This window comes from Coturnix japonica, chromosome 9, assembly GCF_001577835.2.
Source record: "Coturnix japonica isolate 7356 chromosome 9, Coturnix japonica 2.1, whole genome shotgun sequence".
Lineage (NCBI taxonomy): Eukaryota > Metazoa > Chordata > Aves > Galliformes > Phasianidae > Coturnix > Coturnix japonica.
In genome coordinates this window covers 12,350,915-12,366,855 of record NC_029524.1, presented here as the reverse complement: position 1 = coordinate 12,366,855, position 15,941 = coordinate 12,350,915, and the positions used below count along the sequence as shown (strand labels likewise).

Sequence of the window (15,941 nt, the reverse complement as noted above, 5' to 3'; positions counted from 1 at the left end):
GGGAGCAAGGGTAGGTAATAACCAAGAGAAAAGGCTGAAATATCTGGGGAGTGAGTAGAGGAACCATCTGAGAGCATCATCTCCTGCAGCCCGCTGACAAGATGGAGTCTGGCTGCCTTTCAAAGCAGAGTCCTGCAGGCTTCTTCTTAAGAACAGAAGGGTTTTACAACCCTTTTGGCCTTATGTGTCCATTCTGCTGATTGAAAAATCACTTCTATTGATTGAAGAACTCTTTTCCTGCTAGTGATTTGAGTCACAGAGTAAGGAAAACAAGTTTCAGGTCTCTTCTGTTCTGAGTGGTTTTTCTCATTTTGTTTTTCTTGCTCGCTCTGAACCACTGTATCAAAGGCTGGGACTGGCTGTTCTAGGCTGATCGTAAGTCAGATCACCAAAACAGGCAGTGACCCTTGTACCAAAAGCTGTGGGTTCTGTTTTACACCCAGGACGGCACCTGGTCTTGAGATGCAGGCACTGGGAGAAACAATCCATCACTTTGCTTTTTGTTTGGACCAGCCCACTCCACCCCAAGTTCATGATGCAGATTTTGTTTTCCTTCCGAGTTTGGCTGGCTGCCTCAGCCCTTGTTTATTTTTCTCCATTTTTACCTGCAACTTTAAGTGTACAATATGAAAGATTAGTTTTTCTCTCCTGGAGGAAAGAGATGCTACCTGTAGGCTGTCATGAGGTTGTCCATTGACCTTTTCTTTTCACTTTTGCAGTCCTATAACGCTCATTATCAGTGTTGTGTAATTGTCACAGTGCACTCCTAGAGTCAACAATGTGTTGTGGAAAGGCCAAGAGCCAACACCCATGTGGATCAGCCTCTTCTGTCCAACAACAGGCACCTGAAGAACTTTAACCTCATGCTGCATGCTGTTGTCGTTGCTTAAATGCAACAATGTGGATTGCAGGTTGCATAAAACACAAGAGAAAATTCTGGATGAAGCAAATAAACCCACAACAGCCAACACCTTATCTATAATAATAAACTGGGCATCAATTATATAATCTTAAACTGGGTGTGGTTTTATGCTAGTATAGAGTAGCATCACTCCTTAAGGTAGATACTTTTTTAATCTAGTTTTTTTTTTTGTTTTTTTTTTTAATGGAAGTATGCTGCTGTTTGTCATCAAGAAGAGCATGTTGGGATAATTTATTTTGTATTTCCATTCTGCAGTGCTCAGGCTTTGAGCTTTCAGCTTTGTAACGCTTATGAATTTCTTGTGGTAACCCAGAAGTAAAGAAGTGGGAAGTCCAGGTTACCTAGAGCAAGGTGTACCTACCCTCTGTTAGAAACATAGCACAAAGGGAATGAAAATAAACATAAAATGTGGTTTTGGACAGAGCCTGGAGTGATGTTCTTTGACAAGAGGTATTGAAAAGTCCCATTAAATAAATGGCTGTTTACAAAAGATAGAAAAGAGAGACAGGACTGGAAGCCAAGCACTTTTTCAGTGCCCTGTAAATAAATTGCTTCCAAAGAGTCATCCTAGGAAGTTTAGTCTGTTTACTCTGTTGATGTTGTTATGGCCTTATCTTTAAGTTTGTCCTTCACTGGTTAGGAACGGGTCTGACTGCACTAAACTGCTCTTTGCCTGGAGTGAGTTCATCTCAACGTTGATCACTGCTCACCATAATGGTGTGGTGTTTCACGCTCTGACCCCTGCGTCACTTTGTGTTCACTGCTAAATGCAAGTTGAGGCCTCATTTTTGTTGGTTCCTTTTGATATGCACAAATGCCTATCAGACTTAAAGGTGAGTAATCAGACTATTTTTTTTTTAGTGTCCCTGGCTGTTTTCTCTTGTACGAGTTTGATCTGGTTGATATTAGAGTGGCCAAAAAGATAAATGCAGACTTGCTTGATACTCTGGACTAGCTTCTAGAGGCACAGACATATGCAAGTCTTAGAAGCTCATATTTCCATTGCTGAAGTCTTTTACAAAACTCTTGAGTAACCTTAACCAGAGCACTGGATCTTTCTGAACTTGGAGAATAGTGTTAACCTCCTATGGGCTGAGTAGTGTGGCATGAGATTTAGCTAATATTTGTAGAAGAGTAATTCTTTAGAGGCATATGAGTCTTAGCTAATATTTACAGAGCTCTTTGAGGTCTTGGGATAGATGCTGCTACCAAAGGGTGAAGTGGTATTCACATGTTCTGTCATGTCAGAGTTGTTTACAAATAGAATAGAATGGTGTTTTGAAGGTCAGGGACCTTGAGAACAATAGTGGGTTTGAAGTACTCATTTATTTTTTACCAAGTTCAGATGCCTGGCATACACTAGCATTTCATTTATATAAAAGATCTGATCAAACATTTTGGTTGTTTAAAAGGGTTGTTTTGCTTGTTTTTTAGGCTGTTGAAATGTCAGATGGTAAAAACAACCCAAGAGTTCCAGATGGGGCAATTAGAAGAGAAACATGCTGAAGATGATAATAAGAAAATTCTGGATTCTCTCAAGTGGGAGTCCCATGTCCTCACCTGTGACTTCCAAATGCAATCACTGTTCAAGTCTTGTGCAAAGCAGCACACCATGAGGAAGTTCTTCATTATCAGGGTAAGCAAAGTCTGCAACAGTTTATTCATGAGTTCATGTGTGCTCAGAGTTGTTTGGGAGCTGGAATCTCATTTGGAATATTGAGCTTTTATATGACTGAGAAAATTACAAGCTCTCTGCTTTAACAACCCCGAATCTGATTGAGAGCTTCATGACTTAGGATAACAGGAAGAAGCACCAATGAATTTGATCCCATTCACTGGTATTTGTACTGTGGTTTTCACCAGCAGGTGAATCTCATTGTCCCCTTAACTCCTGTGAGAATATGGGCTAAATCTATATAAGAGTAAAGGTGGAAGACCAGCAGTGTAAAAAAAAATGCTGTGAAATCCCTGGTTCCTTGTGGAGAAGAAAAAACTCGTGCAAAAGGATTTATCTAATCAGATGGCTCATTTAGTACTCAAAAACAAAAAACACCCAAAAACCCAAACAACAACAACAAAAAACCTGTCTCAATTCCTCTAGTCTATGGCTAGCTTTCATGAAGACAAAGGGAGGGAAGTATCGTTTGTTGGCTGGCAAAGCTAACCCTGACTTAAAATCAGAGTAAAAGGTGCAAATTGCAGTTCTTGTTTGTTTACTCTTGAAGCTGTACTAGGCACTGAGGGCTGAAGCTGCAGCAAATTCCTAACGTATGTTGCTGTCTAATTTGTTATACTGGGGGTGGTTTATTCCCTAGTGCTTAGCTGGAACTGAAATTAGCTTGCAGTGACATGCTGTAGTGCCTGGTGACCTGTTCTTCGATGCAGGGAAATGTAAGGGTGTTCTTAGGGGGTGCTTGGCTGATCACTGCCATTTATTGTGTCAGGAATGTACTGCAAGGGCTCACTTCAGAGCCCTTTAAACTGCTGCTTTCACCGAGACAGAAGTAGCTTTGCGCCTTGAAAGGCTGTGTACTCACTTTCTATAGTGATCTGAAGGATAGGCAGAGAGAAGCTTTTGGGGAGGAAAAAAAAAAATAGCATTAAATGCCAATAATCTCTGGCATGTTGTGAATGTGGTCTTCAGTTCTGTCTTCAAGACTGCTATTCCGAAACAGCACCTCAGGAGAGCCATACTCCACAGCAGAGGAGTTTGTAAGCAGCCATCGGTGGCTGTCTGTGAGCTATTGTACCCAAAGGACAAAGAGAGAGGGGCAGTAATTATCCCTGAATTTAACAGTTATGAACATGTGATGTATAGAGGAATGAAGCTAAACCCATGGGATTGCTGCTACCCAATTAAGGGCTCTTTGTTGCCTTGACATGGCCTGCACTGTGCTGGAAGCAGCAGCGCTCCATTAGGCAAGATCCCAGTGCTTAGGTTTGGATCTTACCACTTTAGGGTTACTGCATGCTCCCCAAAACCAGTCTGGAGATCTCAGACAGATAACACACTGTCTGTGTGAGACAAAGAACATGAATGTAAGCCCAATTATTATGATTATGTGAGAAAGTCATTATTTACTGGCTTTGAATCAAATGTTGCAGAGTGGATCAGAGAGGTACTTTGGGGGCTACAAATACTGACAATACCTTCCAAAACTGAATGCTTCTTGCTAGTGGAAAAAATATCCGGCTTTATTAATTACAGCCTTTTCTTTCAAGTCCTTTTGCTCTACGTTTCTCTGTGGAAAGCAGCTTTATCTCCACTGAGCAAAGACGATCAATACAATCAAATCAGAGCTGTTCGGGAGGTTGAAACAATTGGAAATGTTCCTTGTTCTGTGTTTTACACTGACGTGAAAAAACACTCACACTGAAGCTTTGTGGGCTTTTCAGGCCAATAGCAGACGGTCTTTAAAATGAACATATACAAAAGGCTTTGGCACTTCTTGAAGAGCATCATCTGAGGTCTGGGGCCTTCACACAGCTCTCACGCTGTGACATCCAAGTTTCTCCATATTTTCCCTCAACCCCTGTCTTTCTCTCCAACTCTAGATGTCAATGCTCCCTACAGAATCAGCCTGGTTCCCTTTCTGGTAGTTTTAGGAAAGCTGCTAAGTAATGTGTGCTACCAGGAATGCAATCAAATGTGTTATAATTTTATATAAGCCAGAGGGAGATGATTGTAACGACTCATTGGGCTCCCCATGCTTCTACCTTGGGTTCTGTTGAAGTAGTCTCGAAGATCTTGGCTGCTTTGATAGTTACAGATGTTTTAAGTGAGCAAGACGCTGCTTGTTCAGTGCTGATATGTCTTGCCTTGTGATGAATTCTATGATGGACTTTAAGTGAGGATGTTATGGCTGCCTTTTCACCATCTGCACAAGATATATTGGAACACAGATGTTTTTAGCCAAGTAGAGGGTAGGAGATGAATTATCTGAATCATTTTGACTTGGATACTACAAAGTGCAGGATGTGAAGCAAACTAATGTAAGGGCTCTCTATGAGGGCACCATCTATGCGTTCGATGATCTGGAATCGAAGCAGAGCTAGTTATACTTTAACTGTCATCTTTTATCATCAGACTTATTTTACTGTTCTTCTGCAGTGTCCCCTCATTTGGCCAGAAGTGTTTGACCAAACTGTGGAAGGTCTGTGTCATGAGGAGTTCAGAGGAGATGTCACAGAGCAATTTGCTGTTGAGTGGGAAGTCATGAAGAGTTTGCAGTCTGGCTGCGGTGCTGATACATATGACAGGCTGGTAGAAAGGAGACAAGCTTGCGAGAGCTGCAATGTGGTGGTGTGTTTGAGGTATGTGAACACAGAACAAGTGCCCAAGCATCTGGCTTTTATGTTGGTCTTTGTGCAAGCATTGCTTCTCTGGTGTTTGGTCTGGCTCATCTAGAGGCAGGCATACACTTAGACTGCAGACCCACTGCCAATAATGTTCTTTCTGAAGTGATTGCGAGGTAAGTCAATTATGTCATTCCTCTTAGAATGGGAAGTATTAATTAGGTGAATTAGAGATGCAGAGCAAAAATGATCAAAGCAGGTGATGAAACGGGGTACCAAGATATACAGTGTGGTTTAATGCTCATGATGCCTGTTCACTGTGAATGTCTTTGAAGATGGGTGATACATAACATTTCTAATTGATTACATTAGCAAGAGTGTTATCTGGAGGGCATTTGATGGAGATTCAGGAAACCTGGCTCTGTTTCTTGGTGTTTCATTGGCCATCTGAGCAAGTTAATTCCTTTTCCTGTGCCTTAGTTGTTCCACCATTAAAAGGCAGATAATCACCCATAAAATGGAGATAATTATACTGTCCTGTTTGAAAAGGATGTAGAGACCAGCTGATTACAAGTGCTGGATGCATTTTTGAAGTTATTACTATTTGCTTTGTTTAGATAAGTTAATAATGACAGACACATCAACGTCAGTGGATGTGTGACTTGCTTTGAGCTGGCAAGGAGAGATGGGAACTTGAATCACTATTGATTTTCACTTTAAAGGTCTCTGCTAGCAATTTATTTAAAGGAAACAATAAAGGTTGATGCCAGAACTCTTCTTTTTGCTGGAACTGTGTTCTTCTCTGCAGTATCTATTTCTAGTTAGGAAAACCTGAGCAGTTGGCAAATGACAACTCCTCCATCTAATAGGTGCCACATCACTCATGTCTGGGAGTGTAAATGTTCTGTACTTAAGGATCATTGCAGGTGGCACCCTAGATTTAGCAGAGACAAGAATAACATCTATTGCTGTTCCTGACACTTCTGAGGTCTTCCAGAGCCATTTGGAAAGTGTGGAAGTAGATAGTGGCAGGATCAGGTTTAGGTGCTTTTGAAAGCTATTTTGTACTAAACAGTTGTAAATCAGCATGAGACATCATTCACAAAATGTCATCTACTGAGAGAGGACCCTTTTTTGCCTTTTTTGAAGTCTTAAGTACTGCTCTGCTTGAGACTTTGAGAAGTTTGGCATGTTTCTACTTGTCATCCTAAAGAGGAGCAGAAAAGAAGTTGTTGCATGATCTTGAGTTATTGAAGGTTGATGTAGGCAGGTGACCATTCATACTAGTAAAAGAATGGATAACTGCTGGAGGAGCCAGCACCGATGATAAAGAACCGGCATTGATATGTTCTTTCATGCTATTGCTATTCAACGTGCATGAAAAGACTTTTGAAAGGAGGAGGAAGCTTAGTTTAGAATTGCTGCGAAGCATCAGTTTCCCTGGCAGTGTGGTGGCAGTCAATGCCTCTCACTTTTCACCAAAGTTGGATTTGAACTTGGAATGAAGTCATTTCACACCTTGTTGCAGCTCAGGCCGAGTCCATAACCAAAAATCACTTTCTGCTTTTATATGAAGTGGTACATCGTAAAAGAAACATCCGTTGATCTTAGTGGAGTGGGTGATAGCAGAGTAAAGACAGAGTAAACGACTTTCTCACTTGTAAAGACCAGTCTTGCTAGAAGCAGTATAAAAATCTCCCAACCCAGCAGATAGGTAGTACTGTATGGTCAGAAAGCTTTCATCCCAGGTGCCACAGAAAAGCCTTTTTGGTGCTAAATCTCTAGTTGAAAGTGCCAAGACTCTCTTTTTTTGCATTTTTGCTACAACAGACCAAAGCTGATGCTGGATGTTATTCAAATGCACTCCAAGCCTCAGTCAGTCCCTTCTCCAAAGAGCTTACATTTGGAACAGACCAAACAAAGAGGAGGTGAAGATTTTATCTTAAACCATTTTTAGGCTGGTGTTGGCACACACGGGTATCTGCACTCAAAAACATTGCTATTATCCAATTGTGGACAGCATAGGAGATATACCTGGATTTCAGCATCAACTGGTTGGATCTCTTGATGGTCTACCACTGGACTTATTGCACTTTCTTTTAGGATACAGTTTCCTCAACACAGGCATTTCATCAATGATGCAGCTGCCCAGGATCTGTGCCATTGTATTGGATAGGCTCTGTGATGTGGGGATTTTCTAGCTGAAGTGGGAATCCATGTATGCATATTTCCCTGAACACAAAGACCAGATTGCTGTTTTCTTGCTTGTAATTTCATCCCCACTATTGATATTTTGCCCCCTGCTTCTTCCTCTCCTTTGTGTGTGCGTGTTAATTTTTTTTTAGGGATGGAGTTAATTAGGCAGCCAATTCTGCAATATCACAGTGGTGTTTGGTCTGGCGAGTGGCATCCCTGGGGCTATGATCCATACACTGAAGCCTGTAGCATAATGGTAACTACAGTGAAATTATCTTGTAATGGCTGGGTGCATACTGCCATGGCAGTGTAATTACACGGCAAATACTGCAGGCTGCTTTGCCTCATGGCTGGCTAAGTGCCAACTGGAAGTGATAGTAAACGTAGGTCTCTTATAGAAGGCAATGGTGCTGTGATCCTCTGATGCTGTCAGGCACGTCTACCTTCTTCTGTACTGCTGGAGGTAACACCTCCTTTTGGTGGCAGTACTTGAGATAACACTTGTCTGTCTTGACAATCATGCACATTTGATTTATTTTTTAAATAGCTTGTCTAGCAAAGAAGGACAAATGCGATGTGACCTGCTCTTCCTTTTGTGAAGCACAGCTGAGTTGCTGAGGATGTCGGGTTGGTTGATGTGACAATTTTCACTTCCTTTGGACAGCCTGTCCTCCAGGTTCTGTGCTTTGTTGTGCAGTGTGAAGGTGTGTCAAGTGGCTTTCAAGCCAGTTCAGCTAGAGCAGGAATTTAAGTAAGGCTTGAAAATGTTTGGTGGGTATTCATTATAAAGAGTAGCTGGTGTTTGTCATGTCGGTTCTTTAATTTTTGTCTGTAGATGGAAGGTTTTTAAGCTGCTTACTGAGTGGCAACCCAACATAAAGAGTGCTTAGGCAGCTTTCACTGGGACACTCTGGGAAACAAGAGCGTTCAAGATTTCTATGATGACAAAGACTTGTGAATCAGGCTGCCAAAAAATACCTGCTTGCAGCCCACAGCATTTTTCCCTCCTTCTCCAGACATCAAGACTTGAAGTAATCATGCCTTCTTCAGAGCATGAATCCTATGATCAACAGAATGAGTGCCTGAGAGTGGCTTCACCAAAAGATGACACCCAAACAACTCACAATAAAATCAAGACTAATTTGACACCGCAAATTCTAAGTGGCTTTGGAAAATAACTTCCAGAACTGCAGCTAATTATTTACAAATCTCTGGGAGTGTTTCTGAGAAGGCCCCAAGTGCTTCCCGGATCTGGCATGCAGCATAGCATTCAGGTGCAGTAATTTCAGTTGTCACTGTTGAGGAGCAAAAGTCTCACGAAAAAGCCCAGGAAATGATTTAAAAGCTGAATGTACTTTACATTTGAAAATTTTAAGGCTATTAGTAAGGTTCCTGTGTCACCTGGGTGCTGTTGTGGCTAATTATACCAAGTCTGTTTGGTTGTTGGAGGTCTTTGCAATATAAGCCAGCTTAGTTAATTCATTTAGATCTGTGTTACTACTTACTCCAAATCAGCTGGAAAAGCTGCTGTCTTTTATTTCTGAAATGGAACTGAATATTCTCAATCTCCACACGGCAGGCATGAAGAATCATTCTGTCAATTCTCTTCCTGCCAGCTGATGCCAGGGTCAGAGAAGTAGGTCACACCTTCCTGGTTTTGAGATGGAGCAATACTCATTTTAGACCAATTTGCTCTGAGCACGGAGCTCATCTGCTGGGTTGAACCAGGGCATTGTTGCTTTCTCTGGTGCATTGTTCTGCTCTCCCTCTAATTAGCTCCAAATGTTTCTTATGCCTGGAACACAGTGGTAGTGATGAATAATGGCCTCCCTTCTCTTAACCCTTCGACCCTTAATTCAGCTGTGCACTCCCACCTAGATGCTTTCCCTTTCCGACATGCACCAGCGCTGTGTCAGTCTGACAGCTGCCTGTATCAGACTTGCTGACCCATAACCTCCTCTCTCCCATTCTGTGAATTGAGTAGGAGAGCACAGGAGCATGGCCTTGGTTCCAGCATCTACTTTTCAGATCGTGATGGTTGCTTTGTGTAAGCATACGTAAAGGCGCACTGCTGTTGGTCCTGGGAAAGGTGGAAAGCCACGGTTATTGAAACCCTTCTACTTTGGAGATGACCTGCCTAGGGAAGCAGATCAGCTTGTTGATTTGTAGTTGTGCTGATTTGTGGACATGCAAAGAAGAAAGGCGTTGCAGGCTGGTTGTAGGAGATGAGTTTTAACTGCTAAACAGGAGTCCCCCTCTGATGTGGTTTCTTATCAGGGCAGGGTGCAGACATTGGGGAAGTCGTATGTAAGCAGTCATGTGAGTTCAAGCTGGAGGAAAGCAGGAGTGACAGTCACCAAGGCCTTCCATAGGGTGGGAGTTAGCGGGAGGAAGGAGAGCAGACTTGCTGCAGATGAGTCATGGGGGCGCATAACTGGGGAAAAGGTTATACTAGGGTCTATTCCTGTCCTGCAAAAGAGTACAATGTCAAAACACATTCTAACACCTTTCTTCTCACAGCAAGCCTTCTTGTTTTAATTTGTGGCTTGGTTTGTTGTTTTGTTGTTTTTGCCATTGTTGTTTGTTTTCCTGAACCAGAAAACGGAGCCATCCACCCAATATGCTGAGTTCCCCTCATTGCAGCAGGCAGGCAGCTTTTGGAGACCTGGCAGATGTCACCTGGGCCAGCACTCTGACTATTGCACATGTGGCTGTCATTCCCTGCATGGTGCAGGATGCTGCATCTGTGCTGTCTTGCAGTGAGCTCCCTCTCTGTCACTGACAGCACCTTTCAGCCTTGATAAAACACTTGGAAACATCTGCGAGCCCTTGAGCAGCAGAGGAACGGCAAGCCCCAAGTGCTGTGTGTTCTGCATGCTCTTTACCTGCCTTCTTCCTGCACCACCCCTGTGCTGCTCCAGCAGTGAAGTGTCTCTGAGTTATTGCGAAGGCCAGCGTGCTGTCATCACATACTGTCTGTTTTATAACTCTCTGGTCTTGTAAAGCACTGACATTTGGTTAGGTTGGAAACGGTTTACAGCTGGAACAGCACTGCTTTGTGCCTCTGGTGGGAAAGGCTGAGCTTTTGTTTATGTTGGTGTTGTCTGTCCTACAGCACACAAGGGTTGGGCTGAGGCTGGGGGTGTTTCTGTGGCGTGATACTTTTGGATGCTTGAGTCACAGGTCTGTCTCTGTCTATGCAACTCCCAAGGAGCTGTATCTGCTATAAATTCATTTTTCTTCAAGAAAGGTCTCCCTGTGGCCCAGGTCTGGGGGCAAAGAGTACCCAAAGAGATGCTACAGACATTACTTTATTTGCTACGTGACCTCAGTGTGACTAATGTCTTTGGAAAATCAAAACTTTGAAACTCACACAGACCTCCATCATACTATCCTACCAGTTCCTGCCCCAGCCTCTTCCCATCTCATGCTATAGCCCAAGAACTGGTATCTCAGCTGGAACACAGCATGACCCAGCTGTTGGCTATGGTCAGTTTGGCTTGGAGAATGATTTCTGTAGACTCATGTTCTTTCTTTGAATAGATGGGTAATGACTGGGCAGTAGGAGCTGTACTAATAGGGTAGAGGCTGTTGCTGTTCCTTGTGTGGTGAAGTCCATGGGGCTGCAATCTTTCCTGCACTGGCACAGCTTGTGAAAGGAGTTTGCAAAGTTGGAAGGCAGCCTTCACCACTGAAAGACAATTACCTGCAAGGAGAACCTTGATATTTGTAGGCTGTAATTAAAAGAAAAGACAATTTTGTTAATCTAGTCTCACCCTCTGTTTCATTCAGATGAGACCTGAACCCATAATGTCTGCATCAAGGCTAATAATTCACTGTTAAGCTGCAGCACATATTTTAGGAAGACAGCAAATTTTGTTTTAAGTGCTGTAGGGGTGGAAAATAAAACTCTCTCCTACATCATTTGTTCAAGTGATTAACTACTGGCATTATTGCAAGTTTTAATTTTTAAATACTCATATTACTTCCAGTTTGATTGTATCCAGCTCTTACTTTGAGCTTCTGGATCTAGTTATGTTTTTGTTTGTTAGGTTTTTGGAGCCTTTTAGCATCTCTCTGTCCCCTACTGAGACTTGTTAATAGATCTAGATCTAATACCCTCTGAACCTTTACTTTAGTAAGCCAAGTGGATCAGGCAGCTGAAGTGTCTCCTCCTTTCTTGCTCTTGCATCAGCTGGAATCGAATGATGTGTTATGTTGGATCAATCATCTGTTCAGAACAGCTTCTGACCACCTTCTATTCCATGATGCTTCAACACATGCCATCAAAAGTACTTCTTTTACTTGTGGCTGTTCACTGGCTGCAAACCAGCAGTGTATATTTTCCGCTGACTAACCCAGATGGACCAAAACCCAAAGCCGATGGTGAGAGCTACCTGTCTGCTGCAATGGGGTTGTGCAGGAAGGGATCCGGGCTGCTCCTGGGAGAGCTGCAGATCTCTCTGGGTCAGGAGCTCCCAGCAGCCAGGGCTGCTGCCCCACTGAACACAACTGGACTGCATTTACTACTCCCTTACAATCCGTTTCTCTCTTCAACTCGAGTTTTTGGTCGCTAGTTTGCTATTGCCCTCTAGTGGCAACATGATCGCTGTTGGCTTCGCTTCTTAAAGTGTTTTGTTTTCTGCAGACATTCTACTGCTTATTACCCTTGGGCAATCGGCTTGTTGACACGATGGATTTCGGTAATATTACTTACCCGGAGTTTAGTATTCAGCTTTATTAATTTGAGCTTTATGCTATACAGGGAAGGAAACTTGCTTTCGAACTTAGATAAATAATGACTGCCCTGTCTCTGAATAGAATAGATTTTCATTTCTTGCTCATCAAAATGTTTGACAACAGAAGCTGAAGAAAATGTTGCCATTTCTTAAAATAACTCAGAGTCCTGCAGAGTCTGAACTCTGTGCTGAACTTTGTGTGTGCAGTCAGCACTGACCATCTGATGCATGGCCAGATCTCTGTTGTATTGGAAACGTTGCCTTTTTACTGTTTGTATTTCTATCTAAGGGGGGTTGTTTTTATTCTAAGGAGTGGAATATTTAAAGCACGCTGCCTTCCCATGAATCTTTATGTTGTCAGACAAACCAAATCACGTATGGAACGGTGCTGGCTAATCAGGGTCTGTCTTTTTTATAGAGATTCTAAGAAGATAGTTTATTAATGAGACCTAGATTTCTTTCCCTGGTTGTAATGCCGAGAGATCTTAATAAGCAATAAAATGCTCTGTCTGCAATCACTTTTGAGAGGAAAATAACGCTATGACTAATGTGATTGCTCTCCCTACACTGCCATCCGGTGGATGCAAAATTCAGTTTTTGTAAAGGGAAAGGGAAGTTCCCCTCCTGATATCACAGCTTCTAAACTTGAGCTGACTCTCGCTTGTAATGCAGTTTTCAGGCTATAATGAGGAAAATGCTGGTTAATGTCCAATTTCTGTTAACTTATATTAAAGAAAGAAGCTTTCTAATCTCTCATCTAAAATAAAATGTCCTTTACCTTGGCCCATCTAGATCTTGACAAAGGGTTCTGAAAACCTCCTTGACTCTTCATTTTCAACATCTGACATGGACAGTCGAAGCAACTCGATGCTCCTACTTTGGATTTTTTTGGCAAATGAAGGCTTAGTTCCTGTTTTGATTTTCAGATAATTGGAGTGGGGCTAAAACCAGCAGAACCTTGTGTCAGATGCTGTGCTGCATTTTTGGTGAGAGAAAGAAAGGCATGGGGCTGGGAGTTAATGCTCTACTTTTCTTTCTTGGACTGGCAGAAAAAACAAGAAGGAGCATGTTGTGCTGATCCTCCTACCTACCCACTGGTCTGCAAATGGAGCTTCACCATACTGAGCTGCTTCTGGGCATAGCAGATCCACTGATGCTGACCACCACTGACTGTGTTTGCTGCTTCATTATCCCAGGAATGTGTCTGGAGAAGTGAGTACCAGGAGGGGACTTTGGCAGCAAGAGGGGTTGAGTCCTTTGGCTGAGCGTACAGCTATTTGGCCTCTGTCATTGCCTGCAGCTTCCTCCAATTTGACTGGATTGACGGTTGGCCTAGATGATCTCAGTGGTCTCTTCCATTCTTAATGATTCTACGACTCTAATTCTGAGATACCGCTAGGGCAGAGTACTGTGAAATCACTGCCATGGTCATTTGAATGCTGTATGTGTTAATCCAACAGTTGCAGCAACAGGCTTTCCTGTGCCTCTTTCCAAGAGGCAGTGGGAGTAGGGTGGCAGCCTGGTCACTGACAGCTAAGGAGCATGTCTAGAGGTTTGGTAGATGGGGTTTTGGTGCTATTTCCTTGTACTTTATATCTCATAAATTCAGACATTTAGGAGAGTGCAGCAACATCTGGAAGATGGTGAACTGCTACAGTGAGGAAAACTGTGTGATCTAAACCAGCATGGCCAGTCCTCGGAAGCTGAGCTTGAAGGATCATTTGGGCATTTCAGCTGCTGCAGGTGGGCCAGGTAGTCACCAGGAGATGACATCCATCCCCCAGAGATGCTGCAGCCCATGCTGGGCATGGTGCCTGTCCTTATCTGTGAACCTTGTGCTTTCTCTAGGCTGTGCTAGGTCTCTGCAGCGGGGTATCTGGGGCCAGGTCTTGGTCTGCAGACTGGAGGTGAGAAGTCCTGTCGCTGCACATCGTTGCCAGCGCGTTCCCATTCTGAGTCATTCCTTTGCCTGTTTATTTTTGGTGTTTGTTTATTTACCAGTGAGGTGTCAGCCCAGAGCAGGTTGGCTGTGCCGAACTCCTCTGGTGGCCCAGTGGATGCTGCCAGCTCTCTCCAAGTCCTTCTGTGTTGAGAGGGCTTCCACCCTGAGCCCATAGAGAGAGAGAGAGAGAGAGAGAGAGGCTGGGTTCCTGTAAGAGCAATCCCACCAGTCTCCCATCAGAAGAGTGCTCTGCTCCAGGTAACGAGCATGGTAGCATAGGGTAAACTTTTTCCACCCTCCCCATGGAGCCCCTGGCTCCCAGCTCTCTCTCTCTGAGCCAATTGTGGGGGGTGGAGGGAGGTTAAGAGGCATATCCTTTGCTGTAATTATATCCTGTTGCTAGAGATATTGTGTTCTGTATAAAGAAATCATCATAATACAGCCTCCCGGAGAAGGTAATTACTGTGCATCTTATGAATGGCTGCATATGAATGTCTGCTCAAGCTGCTGTCAGCAGCAAGTTTCAACACATCTTACATACCAGGCATTTCACAGCCTTAGTTTTATTTGTTTTCATCACCCCTTGCCTTATGCTTTATATTTCATTAATGGAGCTGGGGTTTTTTTTGTTTGGGTTGTTTATTTGTTTATTATTAAAAAAAGAAAGAAAGAAAAAGGCCAAAGTTCATGCCTTTGATGGAGCTTTGGGTGGTGGTGGCAGCAGCTTTTATTTGCTGCATTTCCATTGCTCTGTGGTGGTTTGAGAGGATCTGGAAGATGCTGTTTCCCAGCAGTTCCCATATGGCAACACACTTGTTGGTCCTGGTTTCCTAGTATGAGCCCCCATAACGTGGACCATACCACTGTTAACAAAATTTGGTGTCACCATCACTAGCATAACCACTCAGATTTAACACCATGAGGTCATTTATTTTCTTGTTCTAATCTGCCAGTTTCTCCCTCGTATTTGAAAAGAGTTGGCACCTCTTCACAAACAGGGATATCAGACCCTTCAGGTTTTGGAAGCTCCTCTAAAGCTCCCTCTGCCTTCAGTCTGCCTGCCACTGGCACCAGTGACTCCTCAGCTTGGTTATGTAAACAGTATGGATATGGTTTTACAACTTGGTAATACTATTGGTGAAGATGGGCAGATGAATGATCCATATCCATTATCTTCAGCAGGAATGTTTTAGTTAGATGAGGGAACACCAATGGAGAGCTGGTTTGTCACGATAGGAGTGACCAGGCTTCTGTTCCTTTCCCTAAGGTCACTAATATTTGTCTTTCCCCAGCAGTATGGAGGGTGATCTGTGTGCATATGGAGCCACAGGGTATGATCACAGCACCCTGCATGGCTATGAAAACATCATATCCATCTCCTGGCCGGCTCAAGCAAAGTTACGGAACTGCTGCTTGGATTGCTTCCTTGTGCAAATGATTGGGGCGTCCTCTTGCAATGCTGAAGCTGAGTTGTTTTGGTGCTCTCAGTGATTTGTTGTGCTTGTGGACAGGTTTCTGTGTGTGCTGAGCATTGCATCCAGAGGCGGCTCCTTCCCGGTGCCATGCAGAGCATTGAGTCTGTGTCTCTCCGTGATTCCTGGTGAAGCCTGAAAGGCAGCCCGGCTCCTGAAGGATGGAAGGTGCTGTAATAAATGTGAGCTCATAAGGCTGTTGTTAAAAATAACCATAGCTAAATTAAAAAGAAGAAAATCATCTTATTCAGACCTACCCCAGGGGGGGAAATGGACATGAGGAATTGGGCAATCCTTCTGTAAGTTCTCTTTCTTTAGACTATATTTATCCGCCCTGAGAGCCAGATTCTCAGCTGGTGTCAATTGTTGTTGAC

At 43.3% G+C, this 15,941-nt stretch overlaps 1 long non-coding RNA gene across 3 annotated transcripts in view; it reads left to right on the top strand.

The window, feature by feature from the left end:
* The first annotated feature begins 681 nt into the window (after nt 1–681).
* LOC107318109 overlaps nt 682–15,941 on the top strand; it is a 39,658-nt gene continuing 24,398 nt past the window's right edge. For 2 of the 3 annotated variants that reach the window (XR_004308419.1, XR_004308418.1), the window contains exons 1-3: nt 682–2,558; nt 5,034–5,236; nt 13,203–15,735. This is a non-coding gene — a long non-coding RNA (uncharacterized LOC107318109). The remainder of the gene's footprint in view (nt 2,559–5,033; nt 5,237–13,202; nt 15,736–15,941) is intronic. The other variant, XR_004308420.1, reaches the window with a different exon arrangement.